The sequence below is a fragment of the Vicugna pacos genome, chromosome 28 (assembly GCF_048564905.1).
Source record: "Vicugna pacos chromosome 28, VicPac4, whole genome shotgun sequence".
In the NCBI taxonomy this organism is placed as follows: domain Eukaryota; kingdom Metazoa; phylum Chordata; class Mammalia; order Artiodactyla; family Camelidae; genus Vicugna; species Vicugna pacos.
The window spans coordinates 14,893,344-14,909,629 of record NC_133014.1 but is presented as its reverse complement, the minus strand read 5'-3'; positions in this window follow the sequence as shown (position 1 = coordinate 14,909,629).

The window sequence follows — 16,286 nt, the reverse complement described above, 5'->3', positions numbered from 1 at the left end:
ATGTTCAGGCAGAAGAAAGAGCTTGCTCATGACTGGCAAGGATTTAAGAAAAATTCAGAGATCAACAATCTGGCACTGGGATTAGGGTTACAGCGCTAGCCAGGCTAAGACTGGGGCCAGATTCTAGGCTCCGCAGACATTTTAAATGAGAGGGCTCCAGGCCATATCTACTAAACAGACTGCGTGTATTCCAAGAGAGTTCTGTAAAGAGGCTATAAGTCAGTGATTAAGCAACCATCTCTATTAGTCAGCATTTGCATTCAGCTTCATACAGTAGAAAGTGTCAACACCGCAGACTTAAACAAGAGGGTCACCATTTCTACACTCAGATAACAAAACGGTTGGGAAGTAAATGACACAGGACTGGTGTTCATGGCTCAAGTGTGTAGTTGCTAAGGTGACTGCAGTGCCCATGGGACTCCTTTTGGTGATTATTCAAGAGACGTGGCAGAAACCCACAGTGATGTCCGACCTTCCCAACCCCCCGTGTGGCTTGGCCGTGGAACTGATCAGAGCCGACACCTGGCCCATCCAAATGGCTCCTGGGCATCAACAGCCAGCACAGCTGAACTGGGAGACAACAGCTGAGTACTGGTTCTGGTGGCAACTCAAACTGAATACCAGGGCTTCTGGCAGAAAGGAAGGGGAGGGGAAACAATGAAACGGTATGTGTTAACGGATCAGCACTCATTTAATTTTTTTTCCCCAAAAAACCTACATTGTGACTTCTGTTTGTATCTTATAGGTCAGATTTTGTGACATCCCCAAATCCAGCTGCAAGAGCGTCTAGGAAATATAGGACCGTTTTTTGTTTGTTTGTTTTTAATTCTTTGTTTGCTTGCTTGCCTGTTTACCAAGTTGGGCGCATCGCTGCTTGCCACAGAATCAAAGTTCTCCTAAAAAATGAAGAAACAGGGGAATGGACACTGGGTAAACACTTCTGCAATCTGGTCCTTTCTTCTTCCTCTGATGACTACACCAGGGACAGCCATCTTTATTCAATAACAAAAAACACAGGAATCTCAGACTCCAGCCCCGCTTCCCTCGGGTCACTGAATCAATGCCAGCAGCCACTCGCGTGTAGCCTTAGAGCAACATAAAAATAAAAAATCCCAGTTAATCACTACTATTTGATTTGTCTACGACACGCAGCAGAACACATCCCTAAGTAACACGTACGCTGCCCAAGGGTTTTGTCCACCTCCAGCGTGTAAAGTGTGACCTGACTCCACCGATCAGAATAATGCTAGGCTGGGTTCTCACTGTCCCAGGACCCAGGGCTTTGATTGTTGGCTGCAGGTGACGCTTGAAGAGGCAGAGGCTGAAAACAAAGTGTGGACCTTGGCACTGCGGCACACCCCACAATCAGAGACCCGAAACTGAAACCAAAGAGCTTCCACTGCTTCGAGGAAAAGGAACGTAGGCTCAAACAATTGAAGTAAAATACGAACTCCCCAAGCTCCAAATCAATAACTCATCAAAGATGCAAATGTACTGCTATAGTTGGCGTATCGGTCTAGCCGAGAGAATATGGCGTTTCTCCAGGAAAAAGGACATTTAAAAGTCAGAGGGAAATTCATGTTGGAGACTTAGTCGCAGAGAAACTGGGATTCAGCGGAAGAAATCCAGCCATTGAGAGAGTTTAGCTTACAGGGCGGAAGTTCAAATGACTGAGTCCAAGATAGGAAATCTCTCTACGGGAGAGGCCCACAGAACAAAACGTACTAAAAAATTGGGGGACTGTCACAGAACCCAGGCAGTGCGGACGGAGATACAAGGTTATAGGATTTAATACTAAACTCTTAAGCTGACACAGTACAACACCTTAAAATCCTTCCTGACTGGCTCAAGAATTTGGGAGAGGACAGAAATAAACCTTGCAACGGAGGTTAAGTGTCTAAGTAATGTGAATGGGAGCAACTGGGCGTGCAAAATCCGAGCAGGTCATTACAGCGCGGGCATCATTTCGTGACTTTGAAGATCTTCCAATACAGCGTAACCAAGCATTTTATAAACGCCCACAAGTTCTATTTTAGGTAGGCACAGGCAGCAGTGGTATGCCAACTGAAAGATGCAGGAGTTCACATAAGTATGAGAGACCTTAATGGGAACGTGCTGTACAGCATCGTCATTATCACTGAATTTCAACTTAATTCGATTTTAATACCATTTTAACAGTATTCATTAAGGCGAGTGAAACAGTCGAAATTGAACCCGTTAAGGTTTAAGAATTAATAACAGCAACAAACATAGGTCGAAAAAGGGTATGTCACAGGCTCTGTTTTTATGCCTCTGTTTTAAAGGAGTAATAGAAATTATTGGGACTCAGGAAGGGTAAAAAGATACAGAAATTTTACTTTGGTTAGAAAGAGACCGATGGAAACAAACAGGAGCTAGAATTAATGTGTGTCACCTCCCACCTCTGCAGTTTTAGACTTCTCTCTCCTGAACATCCTTTTTTAAAAAATGAAAATGACCTTGACAGTTTCGCACTTTAAATTATCACCCACTAATCGATCTGTGTGAACAAGTACAACGATCCAATTCAGCAAGCGTGTATTTTAACACTACGACGTCAACCAGGTACAGGAGCCCACCCAAGACCTTCGTGGCAGGCTGACACCTAAGGTCAGCTAGGACAGCCACCGAGGATAGCCATCTGGTATTAAAGCCTTTCCTTCTGTGTGTGGCCGGGGCCAAGCGACTCATCTTTAACCAACAGAAGGTGGCCAAGGTCATGGGGATGAGGTTACAAAAGCCACGAGTCTGTGTCATTTTCAGCAGGCCATGCCAATTCTACGTTTCCATGTCCTCCTGGGGACACGTGAAAAATAAAATAAATGACCTTTAATGAAAACGAATGTGAACGCTAACCTACGCACATAGATGCAGGACTGGGACACTGCGCTGTGCACCAGAAACTGACACGCTGCAACTGACTATGCTTCCAGTAAGTAAATAAATACATAAAAATAAATGCATGCGAAGTGCCTAGTGCGTAAACGTGAATTACTTTCCTTCCTCATTTCCGCAATCCTCAATGAATTATTCTGAAGGAAATGCTTAACGGCGAGAGAAAGGGAAAAAAAAATGTAGCTCGACAGGATTTCTGAAGGGAACTCACCGTTCTCCTGAGCAATTTATCCGTCAGAAGAAAGAGCTGTCTTCACCGCATTCTTCCACTCTAAGAGGTGGTTGCCCTCTGGGAGATGCGGGGATGAAAGGAACGTACCTTCCTGTTCACCTGCCCCGGACGGCGCACTGCTGTCTGGCGGGTGCTTCCCTGGCAGCAGAAGAATGGCTGCCGTGGCAAGGGTGCGCGGGACTCCGGGTGCACGAGGCCTCCTCCTTCCCTTTAGCAGTCGGCAGCAGTCCTGGGTTTGGCAGAACCTTTAAGCAGACAAGACATCGATGTGGAGCTGCATGAATGCCAGAGGAACCAAGCTCAAAGCACACCTTCAACCTGTAGTCTTCTAAGTTCAGGCAGAAAGCGGGGAGCTGTGGACAGACGTTGCGTCAACACTAAATCAGTGACGTCAATCACCCATTATTCAGTTAAACTGATGCTTGAGACTTGGGAAAACCAGCAGAAACGCCCTGCATTTGGAGTCAAGGTATTGATTTAAGTGCCTTGGAGTAAAGAGGTCGTGGAAGACAGGTCAGTCAACCCATGAAAGACACGCCTGTACCTTCTAACTAATACACGGCCACGTGGCTCCACCATTTCCAGGGCCAGGGGCTCTCTCTTGGTATAAACAGTCCATTCCACTGTTGCACAGCTTTAGCACTATTTCTCAGTTTCATGGAAACCTGCTTCCTTTTACCTTCCAGGCAGATGAGCAACGCAAACGTGACATCCTTGGTGATGCTGGATTGGGAGGTGGGTGTAAGTGTGGCAGAGAAAGCCTGTTCATATTGGATCTGTGTTGCTCATGAATTTTTTTGGTTGTTAGTTTCCATCATGGTCCCATTTATTACATGATGTTATTAGACACCAAAATCTGGTGCTACTGGTGCTCATTCCCACTGGGGTATCATTACTTCTAAGCTCTATCAGCTGACAGAGCATGGAAAAAATATACGTGTATATACGAACACTTGTATGCATTCGTATTTCTGTAACAGCGATCTGCATCTGTATTAAGCTAAAAATGAGTCTGTACTGATTTCTCAAATTCTAATCCGTCACCACAACCTCCCCCCTTTGCTTATCTGTACCCTTCCCCTACGACAGTGAACAACTTGCCTACCACAGTTGCCATCCATTTACTTGATTTTTCATTTCTGTGATGCATGTTTAATTGTTAACCCGCATCCCCTTGTATACACAATTTGATCAACTGGCGTACAGAGTCCCATGCACTTAAGTAAAGTGACGTTTGCCTCTAGTTTTATAGATTCCACTTTCCAAGGTTACTTAGGTCAGCAGCCTCTTCCCTATTCCCTCCAAGGAGGTTCTTCCATACATTTATAATACAGTTATGTTATTTTTTCACCTTCTTAATTCCACCAGGGTTTTCCACCACACTTCTAAATTTGACTATATTAAGTTTCTTTTTTTTTTTTTTGGTGTAAAGTTCAATGGGTTTTGACAAATATACAATGGAACATATTCACAATTATGGTTTCTCCACCCTAAACAATCCACCATGATTTAGCAAGCCAACCCTGCCTATCTTCCTCTTAAAATCTGGCAACTGCTAATACTTTTTTACTGTTTCTATAGCTTCGTCTTTTCCGGAATGTCATATAATTGGAATTATATTGTATGTAGTCTTTCAGACTGGCTTCTTTAACTTAGCAATATACATATTAGATTGAACCACATCCTTATGGCTTGATAGCTCATTTCTTTTCATCGCTGCATGGTATTCCATTGTATAGAGGTACTATGGTTATCTCATCCATTCACCTTTGAAGGACATTTTAATTGCTTCCAATTGTTTCTGACTTTAAAGTTTTTTTCTCACCTTAGTTACCATCTGAACTGACTTAGATACTTTCCCTCCCACTTTTTGCCTGGGACTCTCTTAATATTGTTCCAGTCTCAGCTTAAATGTCATTTCTTTATGGAAACTTTTCTTCACATTTACAGTATATCCCATTTAATTCTTTCTTATAATTTATTTTTTGGAACCTTAGCAGTACCTACTGCTATTTGCACGCCACACTGTTGGCTGACTTTAACATTTCTCCCTTGCATGACTGTAGTCTCATTCTGATTGATTCAGCTCTGTATCCCCAGCACCTACTAATGGTTTGGCACATAGTAGGTTCACAATATGTGTTTGTTGAACAAATCTGTTAGTCAACCACCTCAGTAACTGACATAGATGTTCACTTTTTACTGGGAAACTGAGAGTAGGCCAAGTTAATAGATTTGCTCAAATTTATATCGATAAGAGTAGAGCTGAGATTTAAGCTAAGACATCCTGATGTGAACGCAGACGTCCCTCCCCTTAGTGGTGCTGAAGTTAAGATGCTGCCCAGAGGAAGACGGTGTGGCCCAGCTCAGAAGGGCGCTATCTCGGAAAACAACCGCCTTGCGCACATGGAGGTAAAAATGATCTAATCAAAATCTTAAAGAACTTAATAAACTCTTCTAAAGTTTACGTAATTTTTAATTATTAATGAATTTTAGGTTAAGAGGAAAGTATTAATTTGAGTGTAAAACTTATTGTCATGTTTAAAGCTATTTTTTCAGATTATTTGTGCCCGGGGAATGGTCATGTTGTTGCCTCTGTATATTTTCCTACAGTAAAAACCCATGAGTCTCTACTCACTAGAGGGAGAGGAAGGAGTTCCACTAGGCTTCAAACTTTCAAAAAATTTTTTCGCCTAACAGATAAAATTGAATCTATTGCCACTGAAGTCAAGGCTGGGCCCAGAGCTCTAATTCTGCGGCTTCCTCTTTCCTGCCTGGGATAGTTTGAAAGTCCTTCTACAGGACCTTTAAATCCATTTTACACATGGACGAAACACACGCACCAAATATATCCTAAGGTTACAAAAATGGACCACGTCCATCATTAGCATAGCAGCCCTATCTGTTAACGATGGTCACTTTACAGAACCATCCGAAACCACCAAAAATGAGGGACTGCGCAATAAAAAGATCGCACGTTAATCACTTCAGTTGCAAAATTAATTTTCAGTCGTTTTTCTATGTTCAGAATATTTAAGCCCCAAAGCACTACACGAGCCATTTTTTCCTACTAGAATCAAGAAGATTAAGAAGAGCGATAAAGGACCATTAGTTCACCGAGTCCATTTACCTCAATTGCAGAGCAATCTTTGGTCATGAGGCTCTATTTGATTTTTTTTTTTTGTTATTTTCTGTCATCCTTAAATTCAGCTTATTTTTACCACATCCTTGGAATGAGATTCCACTGTACAGTACAGTGTGCTTATTGTTTTTATTTCTTTATTTTTTTATCCCCGGAGTCATATACCAAGAAGCTACCTAGAAAAATGAAAAGTCGTGCTTCCGTCACTCCCGGTCTCCTGTCCTGGCACCGCCTCTCCCTCCCTCTGCCATCATCAGCCTTCTTGGAATGAATGGAAATTATTCTGCCTGGGACATAAGGATGAGATGCAGACATGTTTAGCAAGCAAAGCCATGTACGTTTGTGCATCATCCTCATCTGAACTTGGTTCCACGAATATGCGTACTGGTCTATGCGCTTGAATAGCCATCTTTTTTGCCACAAAAGAAATCAGTCAAAAGTAAATTCCTTCGGTTTAAATGTGTAGTCTCTACCCTAACGGAGAGACTGCCAGCACATGATTCAGTTGATAAGGACGAGAATATTATTTTATTATGAAAGCAGTACATGCTCATTTAAGGAAAAAGATTAAATGATTTAAGCAAACAGTCTAATTATATATAATCATATAATCACACTGCCTGCGTATAATGCTGTTATTCTGTTAATATTTATTTATTGTAATAAAATAACAAAATATTTAATATGTTGATAGCTATTCAATGTATGATTATATTCTGTAAAATTTAAATGACTGCCTCACAAATGGGGTGACATGCATCTATCCCATATATATGACCAACATTATGTCTAAAATTCGATGCAAATGCTAGATCATATTTTATTTAATATCTATACATAGCTGTTTTTAGATTTTGCCTAATTTTTCACAATTTCAAACAACTCAGCGATCTATATCTCCTTACACATGGATTATTTCCCATTACACTGCCTTCAGGACAGCTTACTATGAGTGGAATTTGTATCAGCACCTGAGCATATTTTTCTCTTACATTCAACACTTTTATTAAATACTCTGGAAGGAAATATTTTACTAATTTTCAATCATACCTGTAGTGCATGAGATTCCCCATCAATTAAAATTTTTAAAATTTTGACCAAGCTAAGAAGCAAAGCATTTTTACATTCCTTATTTTTAGTTCTATTTCTGGTGATGTTGAATGTTTTTACAGATTTATTGAATTTTTTTTATTTCTTCTACACCACAGGAGTCAGACATACTGAAAGGAAGACATAACTTACATATATGTATTTTATTTTATTTTGTTTTATTGAGTTACAGTCATTTTACAATGTTGTGTCAATTTCCAGTGTTGAGCACAATGTTTCAGTTGTACATGAACATACATATCTTCATTGTCGCAGACAAGACATAATTTATACATTACCTACAATCTGTCACAAATTATCAGAGAGATGATTGGAGATACTAAGACGAAAGCTTGAGAAATAATGTGTATTTTCTTTTGTTGAATGAAGCAGTCTGTTGATGTGCATCTATCCAGTTGAGTAATGGCGTCTTGAGTGCCCCTAAGTCCTTACTGATTTTCTGCCTGGATGTGTCTCTTGAACTTCCATCTCTCTGCTTACCGTCGTCCATCAGTTCTTGCAGCCTGTCTCCGTTACCCAGCAGAGCCGCTAGCATGGTAACTGCAGATGCTTTAAATTCCAAGCCTAATCATTTCAAAATTCCTGCCATGTCTGAGTCTGGTTCTGACGCTTGCTGTCTCTTCAAAGTGTCTTTGTTTGTTTGTTTGTTTGTCCGTCTTTGAATGCTTCATTGATGGTCAGACATGATGCACTGAGTAAAAGAAAACTGTGTGAATTGGCCGTGAGTAACGAGCCGGGGAGGTGTGGAGGGGTTCTAGTCCTCTGATGAGGTCCAGGTCTCTCGGCGAGCTTGCGCCTGGGGACTGTGACCGTCACAGTGACTCTCAGTCCCTCCGCCCTCCCTGGGTGCGACCGGATAACCAAAGTGGGCCGGAGGCTGGCATTTCCCTTCCCGAGGTCGGGTAACCGCTGCTAACACTCCCGGAGGTTAGGCTCCGATGAAGCCGCCTCCTCTGAGGACACAGCCTGCTAAGAAGCCGAGAATGTTCCTACGCATTTCAAAATGGCTTGTTTCCCCCTTCAACCTGCATGAGCGGATTTTTCCCTGACCTTCCCTCTGAGCTCCCGGAGGTAAAACCCGCAGATGTCTGGGAGCCGCTGCGGCTGGTGGCGGCGTCCTGCCAGAGCTTCTCTGTCTCCGGCTTGTCCTCGCTGAGCCTCCGGCATTCCATCGGTCACAGTCCAGATTTCTCAGCCCCAGCACTGTCCTCACAGGGGTTTTTGCTCATGGGTCTCGCCTCCAATAAGCTGTGATTCTCCGTAGTTCTCTCCAATTTTAGGGTGACACTTGTCCCTGTGATGTCTTCTCTTACAGAGCTAAGAAGGGTTGTTTATTTTCCAGTTGCATTAGCTTTCTACTTGTTGTCAGGATGGAGTGAAGACTTTCAAGCTTCTTACATCCCAAAATGGAACTGGAAGCCATTGTGTGTAATTTACCACAAGTAAAATAAAAAATATATATATTTACAAGAAACTTATGGAATAATATAAATAGCATATTACTGCTTTTACAGAAAACACACACATACCTACCTGCATGCATTTGTAAAAGTACATTTAATGTTAAAAATCTGTGATTTCCAGGAAAGGTATCGGGAAGGGAAGAAGTACATTTTTCACTTTTTATATTTCAAAAATCATTTGCAAGTTTAAGTATGCACTTCACTTTTAAATCAAAATCATGAAAAATCGGAAAACATGCAAAATAATAAAACACAGCAGTGTTCAGTATAACTTCTCACGTGAAGTGAGAGCCTGACAGACGCAAACTCGTAGCATTCCTCTCCTCTGTCTCCGGCTCAAGTTCTTTACTTTGGAAATTCCGACAGCTGCCAACCCCGATCTCATATTTACACGCGATGCAGAATGAAAATCACCGCCGATGGTCAGTGCGGGAGCAAGAGAGTGGGAAGTCTGTGTCCACAGGGGATACGGATGGATAAGCAAAGCTCCGAACCACTACCCCAGATATCCTGCAGAGACCTCCTTCTCCGAACCTGTCTAGACTGGTGTTCGTTTTGGCCACACTGCATTGTAACACTTTATTACCTGGCAACGGGAAGCATGTAAGTTACAGCCCCACTCTTGCAGTACCCAGGTTAGCTCTGCACAGCTTTACTTCCAAGCTTTCTGTCAAAGCTTTACTTCCAAGCTTTCTGTCAAAGCTTTACTTCCAAGCTTTCTGTCAAAGCTTTACTTCCAAGGTGGAGCGGATAACGCCACTGCCCTTCCCACTCGAGCAACTTTCCAGTCTCCCGTTTCTCCAGCCTCCTTTTCATTAACTGCCAGCTGTATTTTTTCCACCTCATTTTTGGGTGATCAAGGTTGTATGGGGTCTGCCAAACACTTAGTTTTCATGAAGCCCAGTTCTAGTAGTTTTAAGAGAGAGAAAGCCACTACTATTGGAATTACTCTTACTGTTGGTCCGTTACTGTTGGTTCTTGGTGGGTGTGGGCGCTGGGGGACGACACTGGACTTCACCTACGGAGTGAGTTCTCCGGCTTGTTAAGATGGTCGTGTGCATTCCTCCCCCCTCTAACTTCAACATAGTCTCAATAAAACTTCTTTATGGTTCATATTCCCCAGGAGAATTTGGACATTTCCACAAAGCAAAGAGCAATGCTAAAAGGATACAATTTAAGAGTGAACTTCAAAATTAACTCTGAAGGACGAATATATTTATTCAGTGGAGCAAAGCCGGCAGAACCCAGAAAATTACAACAGGTGTGTGGCAGCCATGTCCACGAGCCTGGTCTGCTACAGCCTCACGTAGAGCGGTAGAATGTATTGTTCAAACAGCGCTGATAATATTTACGGAGAACGTTCCCACAGACAGACGACCGCATGCTTTTTTTTTTTTTTGGTATTCTGCTTTATGATTCAGAAAATCCAGCAAATTAACTGCTCCACTTTGGTCAAAGGATATGTTAATGGATTTTCATTTTCACACCCTCCTTAAAGCAATTACGTTTAACTTCGATTTCTTTCCTTCTCCCAGTTCCTTCTACAGTCCTTACTGGCTTTGGAGTCATCGAGCCTGACACCGAGGTGATGAAATTTCCATCTCAAAATGGAAAATGTCATGTAATTTCTAAGTGGCTTAGAAAATAGAGCTCTCAATTTTGTTACACCAGGCAAAATAGAATTACTTCTACTGACCACTTTTTTTGGTGAATGCTGTGGTTCCAAAGCCTCTCATTAGACAGTTAGTTCATCCTTAAACCCTCTTTCATGTTACAGAATAAATGTGCACATACGCATAGACAGACAGGTGTATGCATATTTATAGATATAGGCTTGTTTGTTGATTGACTTTTCCATAAAAGCGTATCCACACACGATCGGAATGGGGAGGGGAGACGACCACTACCCAGCGGCCTTTAAGGTCCTGCCAAAGTGGGCCGTGTAAACAGGTGGAATAGAGAATGGAATTCTTCGTGGAATGGAGCACAGGATGCTGCTCAGCCTAAAAACACCACCTCATCTAGGACTTTTTTAAGGTCACTGTTTGAACGAAAAACTACTTTCCAGAGAAAAGATGTTCCGTAAAGACAAGCGAAAATACTGTGAGGGGAGAAATGCTCCCAGAACGTCAGGTCTAGAAATGCTGACACTTTTAATTTCAACATTTTTTAGAGACAGCAAGTACTTAAGAGCCAGAAGGTGTATGTATGGTCGGAATTAAAGACTGAGATGAAAGAGACGTGACAGACAATGGAGAGAAGCAGAGGATGCCCCGGAAACCCCACTGCCTGGGTAAAATGACTGCCTCCCCCTCCACTTTCTGAGGAGTGGTGAAGACGGGGCAGGAGCGGGGCGGGCACGACCTAGGTGCACACACACACCTACAAACGGTCTTCTGTTTGAATGAAGGTCCCCCACCTTCTCGGTGGCTTTTATTGCCCTATCGCAGCGCTTTGTACAACCAGCCACTGAGGACTGGGGCAGCTAAGTAAGGCCTGGGGCACCTGGGAAGTTTATTTTTATAAATCTGAGTCCTAATTCTTGCTGGTAATTAGGCTCTTGTCTCACTGCAGAAAAAATTCAGAGACAGGGAGATTAAGAAAGTGAAGTGAGGATTTATTAAGGGATGGACAGCACACTCTCAAGGGGGGAGCAGGCAGGCTCAGGGGAGCGGCTGCCCTGAGTTTCTTTGGCAAGTTGGTCACATAGAATGTAAAAATGAATGGGCAGAATATTCACTGGGGAGGGAAGGGTTTGGGGTCACATTCCCTGATTTTCATCCAGCTCCACCTTCCTGAAGAGAGCAGGGATTTTTGTCCTTATTTAGTCTGGATCAGAAGTGTCATGGCTTCGGTACGTCTAATCTGCAAGGCTAGTTCTCCTATAATGAGGGTATTATGAGCAAGAGATTATATTCGGACTCTGGAGATTCCTGCCTTTTTCCCACCTCCCCTTGTCAGCGTCCAGGCCACTTGTCACCCCTACATATGCGATCTCTTACCAGTCCTCTCTCGTCAGTCTGGAGACTCCTGCTTTTCCATCTGCCCAAGGACCCCAGTTGTTCACAAGCTGTATGGTCTCCTGCCACGTGGCCCGTGCGCCCCTCTCTCTGCTCACATCTAGCTGTCTGCCTGCTCTGACATAATTCCATGCTGACGTGGATGCTGGGGGAGGACCGACGGTGTGCGCTTCATGCAATTCTCACCACCACTCGAGGGAAGTGACGCTGGCTGACAGGCGTGGTCTTACACAACTCTCCTGTTTGTAGACGTACAACCTAACAGCAGATCTCAAGTTCTTACTATTTAAGAAACTTTCATAACTTGATAGGATGGGAGGCCACACACAGGCAGCATGGTGGTCACCGCTGGTGCTGCGTAAGTGAATGGACGAGTAAACAGATGGGATGCTGTGCAGTATGTCAGATCGCGGAGTCCCTCCGCTTGTTCCGGGGATGCACTGAGCAGTTTTAATAAAGACCACGACTGTAGGAGACAGAGCAGGCAGCTGCCCCAACCCCTCTGTCATCAGGCTTCCCGGCAGTCCACCTACAGAAATCAAGAGAAAAAGAGCTTCTCTAAAATGACTGACCTTGTCAACAACATCTGACCTCTGGAGGGTCACACATTTGAGCCTTCGGAGTTCACAAGCGCCTTCTTTCAAATAGTAACTTTACGTCTCATTCAACCTCTCAGTTCAGGAATGCGCTCAGTCATGCACGGACAGGTGTCGAGCAGTATTACGAATATACGTGGTTTGTGTGAATCAGCAGCGAAAATCACACTGCCTACATTACATCTGTGATGAGGAAGAGAAAGGATAAGGGAATGTAATGTTCAGATAATCGGGCATTTGAAGCCTTTATCAAAAGAGGAGCCTTGTTTACAGAGTGGCCAGGCTTTATCAGTCACTGAATAACATGAGATGTCTGTCTGTCTATCTATCTATCTATCTAAACTTAAGTGGGTGAATAATTGCACACTAATGCCAACTGATCGATAATGCGTGCTGACAGTTTTGGTTTTGGAATGATAATGAGGTCACATCCGGGTGCATCTTCATTGCCGGTTATAACATTAATTAATGGAACATGGCAGCGCAAGACTGCAGTGGCCTTCCCCACAGCCGTGCGTTCTAAGGGATGCGTATGTAATGACAATGAAAGCATGACGCACGCCCCACCTCCCCCTCCACACCAGGGCCACGCAGCTGAACACAGACAGGGCGGGGGACCCGTCTGCCTCTCTGTCAGCTTTGACCCGTGTGCCTCTCAAGCCGAGGCTTTGCTGACGACACGCGCCCACCGCCACGAGGGGCGTTCTCTGCGGTGAGCCGGTGGCCGGGGAGCAGGGGTCACTCCATCTTTACCTCTCCCTTTTGTGTTTAACTGCACATGCTAAGGACGGGGATTCACCTCTCTATCTGGATGTGTCTCGGGGTTTGCTGTGTGAGATGTCTTCACTGTTCTCACATAACCTTTCCTTTGAACGGAAACTGCCCCCCTCCACAAAGCAGAGCGGCCCAAAGAGACCAACGTTCCGCCTCTTTTCCAGACGTTGTGAAGGAGCGAGCGAGTTCCCGGAAGGCTCCGGACCAGTTTCACCGTGAGATGTAAAAGACAGAGATGCGTCCTCAGCCCAGCCAGAAACTGGTGAGCGCTCCGAAGTGCACGGCTAGGAATTCCTCGCACGGTGCATTCGTCCTGCTGACGATCAGGCACGTGCCGTTTTCATTGTCATTTAACCAGACGCCCGATGTTCCCCCACAGACCCTCAGAACGGCTAGTACCTGGCGGCGAACGTCACTCCACTGGCGAGATACTTGTTTTGATATCTTTTAACAATTGCTATAAATCTGTAAAATGTGCGGCAGTTGTGCTTTGGGGCGGGAATGCGTTTTTTCCTTCATTTTGAACTTCACAGCAAGCTCGGCCGACCCTGGAGGCAGAGATCAGAGACGGCGTGTCTGTCCTGTGGCACAAATACGCCAGGGTCCCGGTGTTAGGGGCAGCAGAGACCTCAGAATTCATCCAGTTGACAGTTACTGAAATCTGCAGAGCTAATATCGCTGAGCCTCTGATACAGCTGCCTTAAATGCGATTGTTAAATTACATTTAAATTTTTCTTGACCTATTTAATAGCCAAACGGATTCCAGAAACCAAATTGCCAAGTCAAACGTTCTTTCCACGCCATGTCCACTTTTACACTAAATCTTACCGGTCTTAATTTTCAAGGAAGGAAGGGGAAGGGAACCCTGATTCGCGTGTGTGTGCCTGTGATGAATAAAGCACAGTGCTCAATATTGCCCTGTGTGCCTACCCCACTCTTCAGAATGCTCCTCCTGCAACTTATGTATGACCACCACAGGTTTTTGTATTTTAGGAAAGTAGCATTAGAGTGCTCAGTTACTTCTGTCCAATGTCCCACAGTTAGGTAGCCAAGATCCTCCTTTGTACAATTCTGTTTCCAAAGGTCAACTGCAAAGAATCTATGAATTCCCCTGGCTCTCTTGCTGGGACGTCCTAGGGTGTCCTGATTAAACGCTGAGGATCAGTGCCGGGGTTTATCCATCTTCTTTGCTGTCCTTCTTAGTCTGACCCATGATTTTCTGGGACACGTAAGTCAGGAAAAGGACAAAAAGAGAGTGTGGGGAGAACAGCCAATGAGAGGGCGTGTGCGCTGCCTCTGCGCCATCACTGTGGCTCTTATCTCCTCCTCCCAGTGGTGCTCACCTCTTCTCGCTGGTGCCATCCAGGTGGCACAGGCTTGTCTGTCATGACTTACGGTTCTGCTGCAGAACCGCATGGCTTCACTAGTTGTCACTGCTCAGGGCCAGAACGTTCCATGATTCTTTGTTGTCATTCTTAGGGAGTTAGATCACTGGGGGCACTGGGCAGATAAGGTGGAGGAGAGGGGGCAGGGTCCGGAAGATGGCGTTATTCCTGCCTCCAGCCTAAAGGGGCTTTACTTCCTCTAAACGAGTGCCAGCAAGAAACCAGCTATAACCCAACAGCCACAACTGTTTGGTAGCGACAAGGACCTAACCGGACACGACCCAGTGCTCACTGTAATATAATTAGCACTGCGGTTTACGCCCCTCCACGGGCCCTTCTGTGCGCATCACTGGTAAGGACGTGCGCAAAAGGGGACAAACGTGACTAAGCATTCCAGGGACAAGAGCTGTCAATCAATCAAAAGACCACCTCTAAGAGAGGGTGTAAGACAGGGGACCAAAGGCCCCATTCTCCCCTGGATGAGCCCGCTCCCCGTTCTTGGAGGCGTCCTTTCTCTTTGCTAAATCCTTTACAATCTTTTCCTGCACGACACTTCGTCTCCCACCTGAATTCCTACCGTTTGGGGCAACGTCATCACTCCACCTGCCTCTGCCTCTGCTGCCCACCCTGCCAGCGCACCCCGAGCTGCGGGCGCGCTCTGCCGCCTGGCTCCTTCAACCAGGACTCGCAAGAGCCCCCTCCTTCTCTTTTACATTGGGGTCACAAGTAACACATTCAGCTGGTCTCTCACATTTGAGTAAACCTTGCTGGAGACGTTTTCAGTATGTATGTCAGCCCAGCAGAGAGCACTGAACTGGCACCACACGCTGTCTCGGAGAAACACTTTCTGTCCTCGTCCCGTGTTGAAGCACCTCCCCTCGCCTCTCCCCCAGGGTGCCTCTCACGCATCCAAGGGCACCGCCTCTGAAGACTGGAAAGCGCCGGGTGTCCCAGGTCTCCTCTGAGACAGCCTCTGCCCGCAGACTGCCTCCGCATCCCCGACATAGTTCTCCATAATGTTTTTCTTAAATACCTTTCACATGCTCACGCGAAGAGGACGCCTGTCATACCATCTGACTTCTCAGAGCATCCTTTTAGAGAGCATGTCGGTTACAGGCCCATCTGTGAGTCTCGCGATGCTTTTTCTCACCACAACGAAACAGAATCTGGGTCATCTGGCTGCTTCTGGGTGCTAGATACATTTCCAGAATTGTTCGATTCACCCAGTAACATAGCCACAGCCTATGGTAATACGGTGGCTTAACCTAGCAGCCGCAAGCAACTCATTGTTGGAAAAAAAATGGAAGTGGTCCTTGAAACGAGGTTGTTAAGAAAGGATTCTGATTATGTGAAAGGTCGAAGCTGGGGCTGTGGCAACAGCGGCTATTTAGCATAGATGATGCAACGGTGAGAAAGGGCTTGGGAAAAAGATGGTATCAGAGTCCCGTCAAAGCTACTGAAGCAACAAGGACAGAGGGATGGCAGGAAACAAACAGAACAAACAAACAGCAGCTCCCACAATCTGGATCACCGTGTGTGTGAGTTTTAGCCACAGGGTAATAATACTGCTCTGATGTGCAGAAGGTGGTGGTCAAGGGACAAACAGCTTTAATTTTGATGAAGACACAAGATGACTTTTCATTTTCCATCG